The sequence below is a fragment of the Sceloporus occidentalis genome, unplaced genomic scaffold (assembly GCF_023333645.1).
Source record: "Sceloporus occidentalis isolate IW3139 unplaced genomic scaffold, rSceOcc1.0.p SCAF_3, whole genome shotgun sequence".
NCBI classification, from domain to species: Eukaryota; Metazoa; Chordata; class Lepidosauria; order Squamata; family Phrynosomatidae; genus Sceloporus; species Sceloporus occidentalis.
The window spans coordinates 235,756,051-235,773,948 of record NW_028316983.1 but is presented as its reverse complement, the minus strand read 5'-3'; positions in this window follow the sequence as shown (position 1 = coordinate 235,773,948).

The following is a 17,898-nucleotide window of genomic DNA, read 5'->3' as shown; positions in this document are numbered from 1 at the left end:
CAGCAAATGTGGAGGGACCACTGTATAGATGTTTTATCCTAGCATTATAAAAAGAAAGTAGCTGAATGCAACTAAGCCATTGTGGTGTAGTGGTTTGAGTGTTAGACTATGGGGCTGTGCAGACCACCCCTTTTAGAGTCAGATTGGGGTAGCGGCAACTGCATGCCACGGCCCCAATCTGGCTTTTCTAGGGCACAAAAAGGAGCTGCAAAAAGTGGCTCCTTTTTGCACCCTGGCAAGGGTGTCTTAGCCACTGCATTGTGGCTTTATGCTGCTCCTTTGATGCTGCATCATCTAAATGCAGCACCAGAGGAGCGCTGTGAGGCCTTGCACCATGTGGTGCAGTTCACGGCATCACACTGCCATGGGGCGGAGTCTGGGCATAAGTCATGTAGATGTCACACCCCAACTCTGCCTCCAGGCCAGCCCTAATGGCCGGTCTGCCCAGGCCCTATAACTCTGGAAACTAGAGTTCAATTCCCAGCTCATCCATGAAGCCCACTGGGTGACCTTGGGCAAGTCACATGCTCTCAGCCTCAGGGGAAAGTAATGCAAACCTCCTCTGAACTAGTCTTGCCAAGAAAAACCCACAATAGGTTTGCCTTAGAGTTGCCATGAATCACAAATGACTTGAAGGCACATATCAGCAACAACAGGGGAATACAAGGCAAAACCTAATGCTAAGATTTCCCCTTAATTTCAGGAAAGCTTTATATCATGATTTATCAAGATATGAACTCTGACTATCTCTGATATGATGTGCTTAAGTAAACCAAGAACACACTGCAAAACATAAGCACAAACCATCTTGAAGCTGGTGAATTGGGGAAGGGGGGCTCTTAAAAAGACTTGGAATGTTTCATTATGTATATATGGTCAAATTAGATCCTGATTTATTGACACCCAGCTTACAGTTTCAATTTTCTGCACACACAGTTCCCTTTTGACAGGTGTGCCTAATTTGTCTCTATCCATCTAGGTTTGATACAGAGCAAGGCCCCAGCTTGGTGGGCTACTCACTGCTATGCTCTACCAGGTGGGAGGCCAGGATATAGTTTATTGTAGCCTGGGATGTTCAACAAGTTAATTAATTCCATCCCATGACAAGAGTGCCCATCACCCCATGAACAAGAAAATAATCTTCTTAAAAATTGCTCAAGAGAGACACCTAATGGCTGATGGAGAGTATAACTAAAGTGACTGAAGGGCATCTGCTTCCAAAAATTGTCTTTGGAATTTCCTGTTTGAGGATGATGTTAAGAATGCAAGATGATGCTTACCCAAAGTCTATCTTGTTGCCACCCTGGGCAACTAGATGTCTATGAGAGATAGATATGAAGAGGCATATTATCTCTGATAGTTTATTACAGAGCAATCATGGCTTGTTATTGTTGTTGTGTGCCTTCGAGTCAGTTTCAACTTATGGTGACCCTAAGGCGAACCTAATATGGGTCTTTCTTGGCAAAGTTTGTTCATAGGAGATTTGCCATTACCTTCCCTTGAAGCTGAGAACATATGCCTTGCCCAGCATCATCCAGTGGGTTTCATGGCTGAGCTAGGAATTGAACCCTGGTGTCCAGAGTCATAGTCCACACTCAAATCACTATGCAACAGTGGGTTCTGTTATCATGATTAGTGCCCATTAATATCTTTATCCTCCATGAATATGTCCAGTGCCATTTCTCTGTAATGTAGACTTAAGTCTGAAAAAGCTTATACTACCAACCTCTTTCTCTCAGTCTCAAAAGCACTATAAGTTCTCTTTGCATCCTCTATACTAGTCTGCCTTTGAAAAATGCTTAGAAACTTCAGATGACTGACCAAATGGGCCTAATTATAATCCTTGTTACAACAGCTCTATTACAGTGGGCCCTTAGTATCCACTAGGGTTTGGTTCCAGGAACCTCCCATAGATACCAAAATCCATGGATGTGGAAGTCCCATTGCACATAGCGGCCTAGTAAAACAGTGTCCTTCAGCTAAAATGGCAATATCATGGTTTGATTTTTGGAATTTTTGAAAATGATTTTCAAATCATGGATGGTTGAATCCATGGATACAGATTCTGTGGATATGGAGGGTGAACTGCAGTTACCAATCTATTTCCAAGCATCACTTTAAGTCCTGGCTGTGACACACAGCCCTAGACAGCTCTGGTCCAAGCTATGCAGTGGACGATATCTTCCCATACAAGCCTTCTTGAGCTCTAAGATCTTTGGAGAAGCCCTTATCTTGGCACCACCACCTTCATAGGTGTCCGGGAATGCTGCCAACACATACTCACACAGCTGATAAGAGCCTGCTCAGCAAAACAAAACCACACCGTGCTGCCAAGAAGCAGTTCCTCAAGCAACAATGCCAAACAACATCCAATAGAATAAACCACTAGCCAGTCCAAAGTTCAGGATAACAGAGAGCAATACTACCAGTCCAGTCCGAGGTCAAGAGTGCCAGAGAGTTGGTCAAAGCGTTCGGTCCAAGGTCAAGGATTCAAAGGCAGTCAAAGGTCTAGGAAGCTAGGAGTCAGATCAAGCAGCATTCACTAATGAGAACTAATAGACTCTAACAAAGAGAGCTCAGCATCTGCCAGGTGTCTTATATCTAGCTCCCTTATCACAGCTGCTGAGTAGCTAATGAGTGTTTCTCAACAAGCCTTTTGGAACACCAGAGGCACGCCCTTTCTGATCTCCTCTGGCTGAAGGTAGGAATCTCAATCATGTGCTGCTCTATGTCTCCCAAGTCTGGAACTTCTACTGGGGCAAGGCTGGGCTGCTGACCCCCAGGCTCCACTGGAGGAGATCCCACAGAGCTAGGGTCTGGCTGAGCCAAATCCACTGGGGCTGGGAAAGCAGAGATGAGACCTGGCAGGGCAGAACTGGGGCCTGGCACAGTCTCAGGTTACTCCTGTACCTGAGGAGCCAAGTCCTCGTCGTCATCCTCCGAGTTCTCCTTGTGGCTGGTCATGACAATAGGCATGCCTGGTGGGAATTCCAGCATTTGCTTCCAGGCTTTGGAATTCTCTTCCTAGGCAGGCTAGTATGTTATTTATCATCCTTCTGTCAATAGGTGAGAACTCTACTGTTCTGACAGGTTTCCCCACTTGCTGTAGTATACAAATAAAAATATTTTGTTTGTCTAGTGTGTGTATTTTCATTTGCACATTCATGTATATTCATATTTTAACATTTTACAGTCAGCCCTCCTTATCCACAGATACTTTATCCACAGATAAAAGCATCCATGGACTGAAAACATTAATATATATATATATATATACACACACACACACACACACACACACACACACACACACACACATTCTAAAAAGCAAATTTTGATATTTTCATTTTATATAATGGGCACAATTTTGCTATCCATTATATTTAATGGGACTTGAGCATCCACAAATTTTGCTATCTGCATTGGGTCCTGGAACCAAACCCCAGTGGGTATCAAGGGCCCATTGTATAAGGAAATAACATTGTTCAAATTAGAACAGACTTATTTCATTAATTCAATATTTAACTCAAAGTAGGTGTAACTTTTACAGATAAAAAGGTTTGGGAGGAGGAAGAGGAGGGATCAGGGCCTCCAAGTCTCATGCCTCCCACTTTCATCAACTCTTGTAACCCCCCCCCCCCCGGCAAGTGGGCCCCACCATTTGAGGCCTACTGTTGTATCTGTGTCCCAAATAGTGGAGCCCTCTTGCGGGAGGGGGGAGGTGTACATAAATCTCAGCTAAATACTGAGACAGCTGTATTTGGTCAATAGTGAATTAATAGTTCAATCACTGACATGCTATGCAACACTTTTCAGTATTTGATATCTGAAGCCTTGCATAAATTCATACAAATTTCATGCCAGAGTCAAAACAATCAAAAGATGATAATAGATTGAAAACAGGCAGATTTTCTGAAAAATGTCCCATTCAGATGATGAAATCTCAAATTTGAATGGCAAAAACTGGAAATCGGCTTCAACTGGGGAAAAGGGTGGCCATTTACACGGCATCCCAGAGAGAAGATGCATCTCTATGATTCCATGAGTCTTCTTTAACTGCCATGGTGCAATGCTATGGAATTCTGGGATTTGTATTTTTGTGAGATATTTAGCCATCCTAGTCAGAGAACTCTGGTGACCCACCAGCATACAAACCCCACAATTTCATCTCATTGAGCCATGGAAGTTACAGTGGTATCAAACTCCTTTATTTCTGCAGCGCAGCAGCAGCAGCAGGAGTGTATGACACTAAGATAAAGGGAACAAACAAGGATGCAGATTTGAATAAAATTTGGCTGTAATAACATTGGAATCCATCTTATAATGTGCCAGATTCAGGTTCCATCTAGCCTAATTTTGCCAATGCTGACAGTCTGTGGCTCTCAGACTAAATTCTTTCCTAAATTCTTTCTTCATGGAGAGCCAAAAGAGAAAGTTCACACAAAGGTCTTGTTCCTCCACATTGTTCTACTTCTGTGAGCAGGAACCTGAAAACAGGATGTGTATGTCCCATGCATTCCCTCCCACTTAACAAAGGAGATTTCCCATAGAGGAAAAGAGCCTTCCAAGAAACCATAAGACCCCATCCATAGTCGGTCCAGTGGTATTTCCTTTAGGTTTGGCAACAGCCAGTGACTATTGTATTTTGGTTCTTGGAGGAAGCTAAATGAATGACTAGCTGCAACAAAAAATCTAAACAAAATAACTAGCTCAACATTCTTGTCTCTGGGATGGGTTGGTCATGGTTAAGAGGAGCTGAGAGCTCAGAGTCATAGTAGTTATGCAATGTCAAATTTGGAAGAGCAGCCATTTGTCATGAACGTGGCTATAGGCATAGCTGACTGTAAGGGGAATCAAAAAAATTCAGGCGGTTGTGTTAATCTATCAGTTTTCATCTCTCTCAGGAGAGGGTCTTTTGTAAAGTGAATGGGTCTTGACTGTCCATTCAAAATCAACTAATCTCAAATTATTTTGTACTTCAGCAGAGGAATATTACAACAATTAACTGGTGCTAGGACAGCCCATTTTTTTCTCCATTTACAGTTCGCCCTTAGTATCTATGGGGTTTTGGTTCCATGATCCCCTGTGGATACCAAAATCCATGGATGCTCAAATCCCACTAAATCCCATCAAGGGCAATGGCATAGTAAAATGGTGTCACTTATACAGTATAAAATGGCAAAATTAAGGTTTGCTTTTTGGAACACACACACTCATTTAAATATTTTGAGTCATGAATGATTGAATTGGTGGATAAAAAATCTGTGGATATGGAGGGCTGACTATACTATGAGGACTGCAGCTAAACTCAGAGAAAATAGAGGAGTCTGGTTAGGGTCACATGAAATAACTGAAAAGTGGCTTAATTTTCAAGTCTGATTGCTGAAACATGCATCACTGAGGAAATCACTCTGGGAGGGAAAATGGGTGAATTGAAGGATCACACTTTCCCCCTAATTTCCAGTTTGATCCTGAGTTAGGCCAGGGCTCTTGTATTTACTGAAAAGTCCCCCCCCCCCTCCCCATTTCAGAGAATTTGAGTGTCTGGCTAGTGTGAATGAATTGTGTTGTGAGTTCAGAATGTGTCTGGATGTGGGAGTACAGCCAGGTGGAGAAGGCCTAGATGTTTTTGAGATATCAATAGATGCTGGCCATCTTCTCTTTTGGTTCCTAGAGTCATCTGATGACATGTGTGCTGGACCATCTTGCATGGGGCTACTCTTGCAGGTCAGTTCATAAGACCTAACTTATTTATAAAATGGTATTCATCCATAACTTGATCCTATCTGAAAGAACAAACCTGAAGTGTGTCATAGGCATGGTACAGACTGCCCCTTTGGGGCGGCCTGCACCTGCCCCTTTCCGCAGAGGATTGGGGCCAGGGCAGCCATACCGGCAGCCCCTGCGGCCCGAGTCTGGCGCTTTTCCAGGCCACAGAGAAGTGGCAAAACACCACTTCCCCATGGGCTGGAAAAGGGGTATCCTTGGGGCTGCATGCCCCCAGACACCCCGATAGGTGCAGCCACGGAAGAAAGGGGCAGCCTGGCCCCTTTCCCCCTCACTTCATTCCTGCAGCAGTCTAGTTGCCACAGGAATTAAGTGCATGCCCCAAAGGAGCTCTGTTTCAGAGCTCCTTTCTGCGCCGCAGATAGGGCACCGCAAGCGCCCTCCAGTGGCGCAGTGACATCATGCACATGTCGATCCATGTGGAGGTGGCGTGTGCATTATGCCATCGTCATGCGCTGTGTATGGACAGCACACCTTCAAAATGGCACCATTCAAACAAACTAGGGCTGGGGACTGTGTGGTTGCTGCGCACTCCCCAGCCCTAGTTTTGGCCTTAGGATGGCACTTCCGCACCGTCTGTATCTGGTCATAGTGACATGAGAGTGGAGATCTGAGTGTGTGAATAGAATGAGCCTGATTGAAGCCACCTTTGTGCAGCTAGTTTTTTTGGTACAACCTGGAAGTCATCCTCCAAAGACCAAAGTGATTGCATGGATCTGTATCAGAGAAGGTGATCTGCACACTGTGGGTGAGTATGCGCCTTCAAGTCACCTGTAGACTTATGGCAACCCCATGAATTTTCATAGGGTTTTCTTAGGCAAGAAACACTCAGACGTGGGTTTGTCAATTCCTTTCTCTGAAATACAGCCTTCAGTACCTGTTATTCATTGTTTTTCTCCCCTCCAAGTACCAACCAGGGTTGGTCCTGCTTAGCTTCTGAGGTCAGATGGGATCTGGTAACTTTAGGGTATTTAAGCCCTACAACCTGCACAATCTAGTCTAAAGTTATTTAGAGATTTATGTATCAATAGTAAGATCTTGAACGTGGGGCTCTATAGTTCCATCAAGACTGGAGAGCTACGTTCTGGCCAAGATCCTATCTGAATCTGGTCACGTATGTATGTGGATGGAGGTGAAAGCTGAGATGACAATATGGCTGGTAGTTTGTGAGCCATTCCTTTGGGCATTTTAGGGACATTCTGGTGGCCATGCTAGTCACAGGATGGAGCTGTAACTATTTAGCATTGTACTACAAGTGAATGGAAATTTTCTTACATAAAGAGCTGCTAGATGCCTTCTTAAGCAAGCAACTAAGAGTTAGGAAAATGCATGGAGGGAGGACAGGAGACAAATTTTGCTTCTTGTTCTGTGCCATGGAACACTCCACCTCCTCTTAGACATACTGGAAGTGTCTCAGTGTCACTTCTGCTGTCATGTGTTTAATTTTCATCTGATTTTGACCATCTTTTCATTGCATGGGTATTGGAGGCCTCTGTGGGCATAAGCAAGTGAAGCCACCAATTTGTATATGGCTTTGGGGCAATCTGGGGTCATTCTAGAGCAGAAAAATCACCTGAAAATCAGCTCAGATATTTTTGAAAGTGTGTGTGTGTGTGTGTGTGTGTGTGTCTTAGTGGTCTTTGGAAAGTTCTCTGCCATTACATGTGACCCATGGCTTGCATATTCTCCACCCCTGGCATGTGCTTAATCAGGAGTTAAATTGTCATGTACATGATCACTTCAGTTCAGAAACCTAAGCTCTAGTAGTAAAACAGGAAAACTTTATTTACACTGCTGCCACACTGCAAAATTAATAAACTCTGACACTGCTTTAGCTGCCATAGCTCCATCCTATCCTGGTAGCCTGTTGTGGCACCAGAGCTCTCTGATAGAGAAGGGTAAATATCTTACCAAATCCCAGAATTCCATAGTGTTGAGCCATGACATCAGTGTCAAACTGTTTTACTTCACCAGTGTACAGTAGATGCAGCATAAGGAACTAAATATATTCACAACAGACTTCCATTGTCAAGGCTAAAGTAATGGCAGTTACACAGCCTAATAAAATCATTTAGTAGCTCAAACTGTGGGCAGGTTTGCACTCCATTCAACCACAGAAGAAAACACAGTTTTATTTCCCTTTTTCCAGGGTTGACCCTCTTTCGAACCCCATTTCAGCCATTTTCATGGGACCAGCCTTGAAGCTCCCAGAATAATCTGTACTCACCCCCTCCATATGCTTGCTAACCATCCCCAGGAATGAAAGGACCCAACATCCTCATTAACATGGCACATCCCATCCCATCATCAATTATTAATAATACTATAAGCACACAAAGAACTTTATTGCACCCGTTTCCCCCCCCCCCCCCGTTACGGGTACGGGAGGAGGATGCTCATGTGCACGTGAGACCAGCCAAAAACGGATTTTATCGCACTCCAAAGCATCCTCCAAAAGGCCTCGTTTTGTCCCCCGGTGCCAAGCCATTACCATTCAGTGCTGAGGGGTGCCATTTTCCTCGGTCGGAAAACTTCTGACCAGAATATTTAATGCCCCTCAGCACTGAACGGGGATGGCTTGGTGCCAGGGGATGGAACGGGGCCTTTTGGAGGATGCTTTGGCATGCAATAAAATCCATTTTTGGCTGGCTGCGCATGCACACGAGGATCCTCCTCCTGTACCCGTAACAGGGGGGGAAACAGCTGAGATAAAGTTCAAAGTCTCTAAGCAGCTATAGCAGGAAATATGACATAAACTATCATAATCCTGCATTAGGATTCTAGCCTCTGTGTCTGGAAAGAAAAGTCTCTGGTGAAAAGGCTACACAATGGCAGAGAAGTGAGCAATAGCAGAAACAAGACACGTAGATGGCTGTGCTTATCCCATATGCTGACCATCACTTTCCCTCATAATGCAGTAAACATGTATTTGCACAGCCATCTGAGGAGGGTTGGCCTGGAGAAAGGTGTGTGTGTGTGTGTGTGTGTGTGTGTGTGTGTGTGTGTGTGTGTTTACATGGGTTGGGTGAAAGGAGCTGGTTGGGAAAATCTTAAGCAATTCCCTCTCAGCCTTCACTTCACCACCTTAAAACTCTCCCTACCTCTGCCACTTCTGGAACAATTTCTCCTTTGTTATATCAGGATATCTGAAGATTTATATATAGCCATCCTTTTCAGGAAGATGACTTATTATCTTTCCAGTAGTGGGTAGTCATTAGTCTGCCTGATGTCAACAGACCCAACACAAATTCTGAGTCAGCCTTTAATCTGAAATATTTGTTGTCATTTACTAATGGGGCTTTAGAATTTCATGCTTGAAAGCTAAGCAGGGTCAGCCCTGTTTAGTATTGGGATGGGAGACCACCAATGAATATCAAGTGCTGTAGGCTATACTTCAGAGGATGGAAATGGTAAAACCACCTCTGAGTATTCCTTGACTAAGAAAAACCTATGAAATTCATGGAGTCACCATAAATCGGCAGGCGACTTGAAGGCACATCCCGCCCCCCCCATGTCTCATCACAGAATTCTTAGACTTCAGGTTGCTCTGTTTCTAATCTATCAAGGTATTTCATCAATCTTCTCTGCATCTAGGAAAACCTTACCTCATACTATAATTCTGCATGGTTTTCTTTCCATAGCTTTTCTGGGATATAGTCTGTGCAAAACCTGCTGGAGAAATTCCACTTGTAATTCCATTTTCCTGGCTCAACTACAATGATTTCCTGGGGAAATCCACTTCTCCAGTTGAAATGCAGCTTCCATCTCAAAATGCTTATTTAACTACTCTAAGGCTGAATGTTTAATTTAATGTATAATGGCTTGGGTACAAAGTAATACGAGTTTTTGCAGTCTTAAAGAAACATCAGCCAAGACATTCCTCTCAGTTGGAATGTTTCATGGGCTCTGTGTTCAGAGTTGAAACAGCATTCAGGTGAATGTGGGAATAAGCATACATGGCTTGAAACTGGCATTGATGAATTTTGAAACATTGACCTTAATGTTTGTCTCTTCACTTTCCAAAGGGCTTAACACTTCCAGTTTTACCACAGTTCCACCACTGTTCAACCTAACTTGGGAACTCCTGTCAAATATGCTTTTGACTTGCGCATGTGTTGTCCAGCTGTGTTGAACAACTAGAGTTGGATTTCTAAGTGAAGTAGAGCCTCCCTGCTTTAAATCCCAGTATTCCATACCATTGGCTATGCATGCTAGGGGTCACTAGGACTTGTCATCCAACCTGTGTAAGACTCACATAATTCTTACTCATGATTGAACAGATGTAGTCTATGAGATAACTTGTCACTTTATCATTCATAAGTGGATAGATCTGGTAAGCCGTCTGTATCCATGGATTCTGCATCCATGGATTCAACTATTAATGGCTTGAAAGTAACCCCCCCATCCCCCTACCCCCAAAAATACCAAAAGCAAACCTTGATTTTGTCATTTATATAAAGGACACCATCTTACTATGCCATTGTATATAACAGAACTTGAGCATCCTCAGATTTTGGTATCCATGAGGTATCCTGGAATCAAACCTCAGTGAATACCAAGGACCCACTGTATAAACATTTGCTATTGTGTGCCTTCAGTTTGTTTCTGATTTATGATGATCCTAAGGGGAACATATCATAGGGTTTCCTTGGAAAGATTTGTTCAAAGGGGTTTTGTCTTTGCCTTCCTCTGAGACTGAGAGAGTGTGACTTTCCCAAGGTCACCCAATGGGCTTCCATCGTTGAGAGGGGTTTTGAATCTTGGTCTCCCAGACTCTGGGTCCAACACTCAAACCACTACACCATGCTGGCTCACAGTCTAAACCCTCAAAAAGTTGCCCTTTCTCCTTCGATTTGGACTTAACTGGCTGAGTTCTAATGAATTGCAAGGAAAAATCCCCAGACCTTACAACAGACTGAGATGCTAGCAGAGCTCCCAAATGAACAGCACCAGTATGGTTGCTGATGAGATAATGCCAAGGCTGTTCTAGACTAGTTCAAAGAAGTGGGAGCTTTTCCAACAGAGCTCCTTGCTTATTGCTCATTGGTTCCTTTTACCCACTCACAGCCTCTTCATCTTTTTTAATTCCTATAAAAGGGGAAGGGGAAGGGAGGGAGGATGAAAGAAGATGGATGACACTGTAGGCAACTTGGCCAATCCTCATTCAGATCTCTTCAATGCCTTTGCTCAGTCTGGGCTCTGTATGTAGTAGGATCTGGTACAGGCATGCATAAACAGTAGGCTGAAATCTTTTATGTAAACTACAAGGGAACACTCAGCCACCAATTGCCTCACATTCTCTCCTTCACAGTAGCAGCAAGGAGGAGTTAGTGACTGAGAAACATAGTGTAAATTGCATGTAATGAACCATACAAGTCCCATGGGGTTGTTAGTGTTGATTTATGTGTGTGTGTGTGCGTGTGTGCGTGTGCATATATTCCTCTTCACAGTGGCAGTAAGGAGTAGTTAGTGGTCAAGGAACCTGGTATAAATTGCTCAACTACACAAATATCAAAGGGTTGTTGTTGCTGTTGCTGTTGTGATATATCCTTCTCTCCTTCATAAAAGCATTAAGGAGGAATTAGTGGCCAAGGAATCTGTAAATTGAATGCACTGAACCACATGTCTCATGAGTTTGTTTTTTGTGGTCTTCATGATATATTCTAGAATTGAGGGAATAAACACCCTGTGGGAGGGAATAAAATGTTGCTCATGGTAAGAATTGCCACTAAATAGTCTGAGCAACAGAAATGTAATCTAGTTCTTTTAAAAACCTCTGCAAACTACAGCAACAAATACCACAGTGATCCACAACATTTATTCCATTAAATATGAGCTTGTCGTTTCAACAAATTGTTGTGCCTGATATATGCTGCCTAGAAAGTCAACCAGCAGTCTATGTTGGCTAAGCACAAGTACCTTAAGAAAATGTGAAGGTTAAAAAAGAAAGAAAGAGGAAGTAAGAAATGTAGTGAATCCAGAGCTAGACTGCTGCAATGTGACCCTTCTCAAAGAAAATTCTTGAGCATATAGACTTATTGAATATACAGTGACAGAATAGGAATTCAGTCAGCCATGCTATTGTGTAAACTTGTTCATAAATGCTGAATGAATCCTCTATATAATAATAATAATAATAATAATAATAATAATAATATTTATTTATATTTTCCCGCCTCTCCCAAATGGATCGAGGTGGGATTACAGCCTGCTAATAAAAATACAGTTAATCTTAAAAGCTAACTCATTGTCAAATGGCAATGCAGTAGATTCATAAAATGGTCTGAAGGTGTATCTTACATAATTTAAGGAGGGTAAGCTCACCGGAAGAGATCCATCTTAAGTGCCTTCTTAAGTGCCTCCAAGGAGGTAACAAGACGGATCTCTTCCAGAAGACCGTTCCACAATTTTGGAGCAGCTGCTGTGAAGGCTCTCTGGGAAGTCGATATGAGCCTAGTTGGTTGATGTTCTAACACATTCTTCCCAGTTATTCTGAGAGTGCGGGGTGGATTGTGTAGGGAGAGGCATTCCTGCAAGTAGCTCGGGCCCAAGCCATGTAGGGCTTTCAAGGTAATAACCAATACCTTGTATTACGCCTGGAAGCTAGTCAGCAGCCAATGCAGAGATTTTAGGATAGGTGTTATATGGTCAAACCTGGGTGAACCAGTGACCAATCTGGCTGCTGCATTTTGAACCAGTTGAAGCTTCTGAATTTGGTACAAGGGTAGCCCCATGTAGAGCATGTTGCAGAAATATAGCTCTTCTCTCATTTTATGATAGATAGATAGATAGATAGATAGATAGATAGATAGATAGATGGATAGATAATTGTCCCATTTCAAAGGGTAATATTTATAACTCAGGGGCAAAACAGATTGGCCGGAAAAAGTGGCTTGAAGCTGCCATTATCTGAAGCCACATTGAGACCCCACCAACAGCACCGCTGGCTCCCAAGGCAGCTGGAGTACTCATGTCATGACCACATGATATGGCTTCAAGCCAGAAAGAAGCAGAAAAAAGCTGCTTCTTTTTGAAACGGCTTTTCTCTGCATAAGGCACCTAGAGGGCATTTTCCTTCAAGGCATGTGTCATCTAAATGCCACACCTTCAAGTCAGCCTGAAAGCACCTCTTTTTGCCTGTTTGTTTAGGCCCTCAAAGAAGCACAACAGCTTAGATTGTGTTAAAACTGGGTTACTTTCCAAAGTTGCAGGTGAATTCATATTGTAAAACAAATAGATTGACAAAACTTGGGAATAATAAAATATCCCAGTCTCACGATTATATCATGTTAATAGTGTGATCAGGGGAAGGATGCCTGCTTCCCATGTGATAATCTCCTATGAGAAAAGAATGTCCAAACTACACTTGGCAGACACAGCAACAATGGGTTGGAGGCAACATAATGGGTAAGTAGCTCCAAAGGCATTATTTTATTACTATAACTTCAGTTTAAAAGCTGCATGTAGTAATATCTGTAGAGGTACTTTGGGGACAGTTTGGGTTGAGAAGTGTGTGGGAGAAATGTTTAACATGGGGGGTAGGTCAGGGTCCCAAAAGTGGAGCTCCCCTATCTCATCATCTGGCATAGACCCATTGGAGCAACTACTGAATGATGAGTCAAAATGTAGGTAAAAATCTGTTTAGTTGGAACTAAAAATAGGTCTCAGGCTATTAAATCATATACTGCATGGGTGAGGCTTCCAATTATATGATTTTAAAAAAATGGTTGTAGGGCAGATTCTTGATCTACACAGGCAAAACCCTGTTCACTTCCCCATGGCAGTTTTTTGTCTCTTCAGAGGGATATCCTGCTGGCGTCAGCTACCATTAAGATATTTTTGAATTCAGGTCACAGTCCAATGAAAAACAATTACGAATGTTTAATACAGGGCAATCCATCCAATGCCATCAAACACTACAGCTGTGCACACATTTTAACAGAGACTGATAATGTTTTCTTGGAGAAGATGAATGGCTTGGCAGAAAGATGAAGCACCAACTGTTGGATCCCTTGAAATAAACAATACATTACAGTCGACTTGGTTTTTGAGGGTGGCAAAGAAGTTCTTGCCGAGAAGTTAATATTCACAGCAGTGGGGGCCTGTGCCTCCCATGTCAGTGGGGTAGTGAAAGCACTCTGAGTTTTAGTCCAAACTTGAAACCTGAGTTTATTTTGGGAAAATGTTCAGCATCTTGAATAGCACTTTTAAAGTTCTGACGAAACTCCTGAGGCAGCATCTACACTGCAGAACTGATGCGGTTTGACACTGCTTTAGCTGCCCTGGCTCAGTTCTATAGAATTCTGGGATTTGTAGGTTTGCAAATCTGTAGCCTTCTCTGCCAGAGAGCTGTGGTGCCACACCAAACTGCAATTTCCAGAATTCCATAGGATGGAGCCATAAGAGTTAAAACGGTGTTAAACTGCATTAATTCTGCATGTAGTTGCAGCCAGTGTGGGTTCAATACCCTGCTGATATGTAAGCCCATCAGCTGCAATTGATTCCTGCATATCCCCCAAGGTCCCAAGCCCACCTCAGATACTACACTGTAATGCTGGAAAACACTTTCTATCAGAGGAAGACTGTTTCTATTGGAAGAATAAAAAACCTTTGCACCCAACCCATTAAACGTGAGCCTTAATGGGACATAACTTCAAGTAAATGTGTATGGGACTGAGCTACATGGTTGTGATCACACTAACCAGTAGATCTGAGTAAGTATGACTACATTAAGCTGCATGGGACAGATAAGCCACCTGTGACCCTCCAGATGTTGACAAGCAATGGTTCTCAATATTCTTTACCACCCAACCAGCTGGGTGGGGCTGATGGGAACTGGAGTCAGTCAATACCTGGAGAGCTACTGTTCCTCTTGCCTGGCTGTACAGTAGCTTGAATTTTCCTGTCCTCGTGTGACAAGGGGACCTTTTACTTTCCTGTGAAATTACATCAGGAGAAGGATCTGGCCCAGATGTTCTCCTGCTCAGAGCAGCCATGAGTATTAGCAATGGAATCTTAAGCCAAGCAAGCTCCTGATATGGAACTTGGGTTCACGGAGATGTTTACGGTGGTTCATGAACCCTCTGCCGGCATCTGGACTGATTTATGGTTGCTTGAAAAACCAGATGATACTCAGCTCTCTTGGAATGTTTGGGTTCTGTGGAACTTCAAAGTTTAAAAGTGATACTCAGTAAGGCCTGGTACATGTTACACTCCCCACAGGGAAAGACTGCTAAAAACAACAGCCCCACTGTGTGTGTTCCATCTCATATCTACTCACATGGCTGAACAAAGTGGTAGAGGCTTGAATCAGTGTGTGTGGGAAGGGATTGATCCATTCCACTATGAAAGCGGAGGCAAATCATATTTGTAATGCTTGTCTATGAGTGGGAATTCACACAGCCCCCTTGCATGTTAGGGGAAAAAGGGAAGGAGTGTCTATAGGGATGTAGATTTTGACCTGAATCCTGTTACTGACATATACACACTTTTTTGGCATGGACACAGAGGGCTGTTCTTTTGCCTTTGCACTTCATCCAAAAACCTCCTATTGCTTGGCAGCCATCACACACACACACCCAAGGAAGAGTGAAGGCAGTTCAGCCTATGAGGATTTTGTTGCTTTGAGCTCTTCAGGGAAGGAAAAGGCAGGTGCATTTCATTTGAAAGCATGTCCTTACTTCTTGGCCTCCAGGCCAAGCTGAAACCAGCTTTGTCTCTGGCTGGTGCCACATTGCAGAATTAATCCAGTCTGAGCTCACTTTAACTGTCATGGCTCTATCCTATGGAATCCTGGGTTTTGTAGTTTGTTGCGGCACCAGACCTCTCCGACAGAGAAGGCTAAATATCTCACAAAACTACAAATCCAAGAATTCCATAGCAGTTTAAGTAGTATCAAACTGCATTTATTCTGCAGCGTAGATGCAGTCTCTGTGGTCTGAACTGCCTTCCCTTTCCAGCTGTAAGTCACACCAGCCACATGCCCTCCCAGGGCTTGCTAGGCATTGGGAGGATGTGGAACCAGACATGTGGCATTAGACACACATGTAGGAGCTTGGCCATTACCCCACTATTCATGCTTTGGAAGCATTACTAGGAAGGTGAGGGAGTGCAGACCATACAATGTGATGCCTCGGGGAGGGGGGGGGGGGTGAATGCCATGTTTAAATATGTGCAAGGATGCCATATAGAAGATGGAGCAAGCTTGTTTTCTGCTGTTCCAGAGACTAGGACACAGATCACTGGGTTCAACTACAGGAGAAGAGATTCCACCCAAACATTAGGAAGAATTTCCTGAAGGTAAGAGCTGTTTGACAGTGGAATACGCTACCTCGGATTTTGCTGGAGTCTCCTTTGAAGGTATTTAAATAGAAACTGGGTGGATATTTGTTAGGAGTGCATCACAGGAAGTTGGACTGGCGATCTCTTCCAAATCTAGGATTCTAAGATTCTATGAATTGACAGAGCTGACCACCTGTCCTGAATTCTGATATGCAAGAACCTTTTATCTGTCATTTGCACATGTAGAAAAGCAAAACAATGCATAGCAGGTATGGAGAACATATTGCCTTCCAGATATTGTTTGACGACTAAGCCCATCACCCCTTGCTATTGCCTACCCTGGCTAGGGATCATGGGAGTGACAGTCCAAGGATACCTAGAGGATCATGTGTCCCCATTCTTGGTGTAAGTAAACCAGTGTCCACAGATCATTGGATCAAGAGTAGGGTGTAATTAAGATCTGAAGTGAAGGGTAAAACCTCTTTGGGTTATAATGCTCTTGGACTGTACCAGTAGTCCATAAAAACACACAGAGTTATTTTTGGATCTGCCAGAAGATTTACTGAAGTAGATGAGAGAAAACACAAGTCAATATGAAAGGATAAATTGCAGACTATTGAGGGAATGGGGAAGAAATCTTTACACCAGATGTTCTGTGACCCCGTGGCAGATGTATTTCTTACTCATTCTACCATGTCCTTGAACTGTAAGAGAAAAAAGGCTGACTGCACAAGGAGGTACTTCCTAAAGTTGACATTTCTGCTCTCTGCTTACTTTGACTCTAGGCAGCTGTGCTAATCTTCCAACTTCCTTCAGGGAAAAAAAAATCAGGCTACATGTCTGACTGCACCATTGCTCACCATTGCTGGGATTAGGTGTTCATAAACAAAGGCATGCATTGGTAAATGGGAAAACGGAGCATAATAAATTGATTACTCCCCCCTTTTCCTTGTGATAGTTTGAAACACTGACACAGCATTAGACCAACAGAAGGAGAAATACAGAGTGCTTCTCAAGATTGCACCTGGGATGAATGCATATTCTAGAAGTGGGTAATTGAAGAGTGTATTTGGGGAGGGGGTTGGCTGTTGCAGTTTTTTTTTTACTCCTGGCATCTGCGGAGGATAAATGGATTCCAAAAGTGCCACACACAGACCTAGTAGCTGGAAGGCCATATCCTTCAATATTTCATAGATGAAAACCAGGAGGCATGTGGTCAACTGACATCATAGTGGCGAAGGTTATCAATGAGAAAGAATGTACCAGCCAGGAGAGGCTGTAACAGTTTGCTTTTGCCTGAGCCTACAGGGAAGGGCAAAATTCCAACCTCCTCTTCTCCTCATTCCTTTGCTTAGTTTACTCCTTGGCACTTTGAATTCAGACTGCACCAGTGGAAGTAAGCAATGGAAGGCAAGAGGAGGAGAGAAGAACTGGAACATTTTAAAAGCAGCTGACAAAGTGGGATCGTGGAAGCTTAATTATGATTATCCTTGCCAAATCAAGACAGTTGGAAGGTATGGAAGTCCATTTCTGGTTGAGAGGATTTTTTTAATGACAAATAATGCAGGAGGCATGATTAAAAGATGAATTGTTACTGCAGGTGATTTCGAGTGAAGTCTACAAAAGAAAAAAAAACATGTCTCAAGATGCTGAAAAGATGGTTGTCTTAGTAGAAAAGCCCAGTGCTAATAGATTCAACACATCTTGCCCTGGGTATACTCTGAAAGCCTTCTTCAAAGGCAAAAGTGTCACTAAGAGGGTGAGAGGAATGAAGGTCACACCAGATGACACCCTGAGGGGAAGGTGACACCAGCGTTCCCCAAACATCTG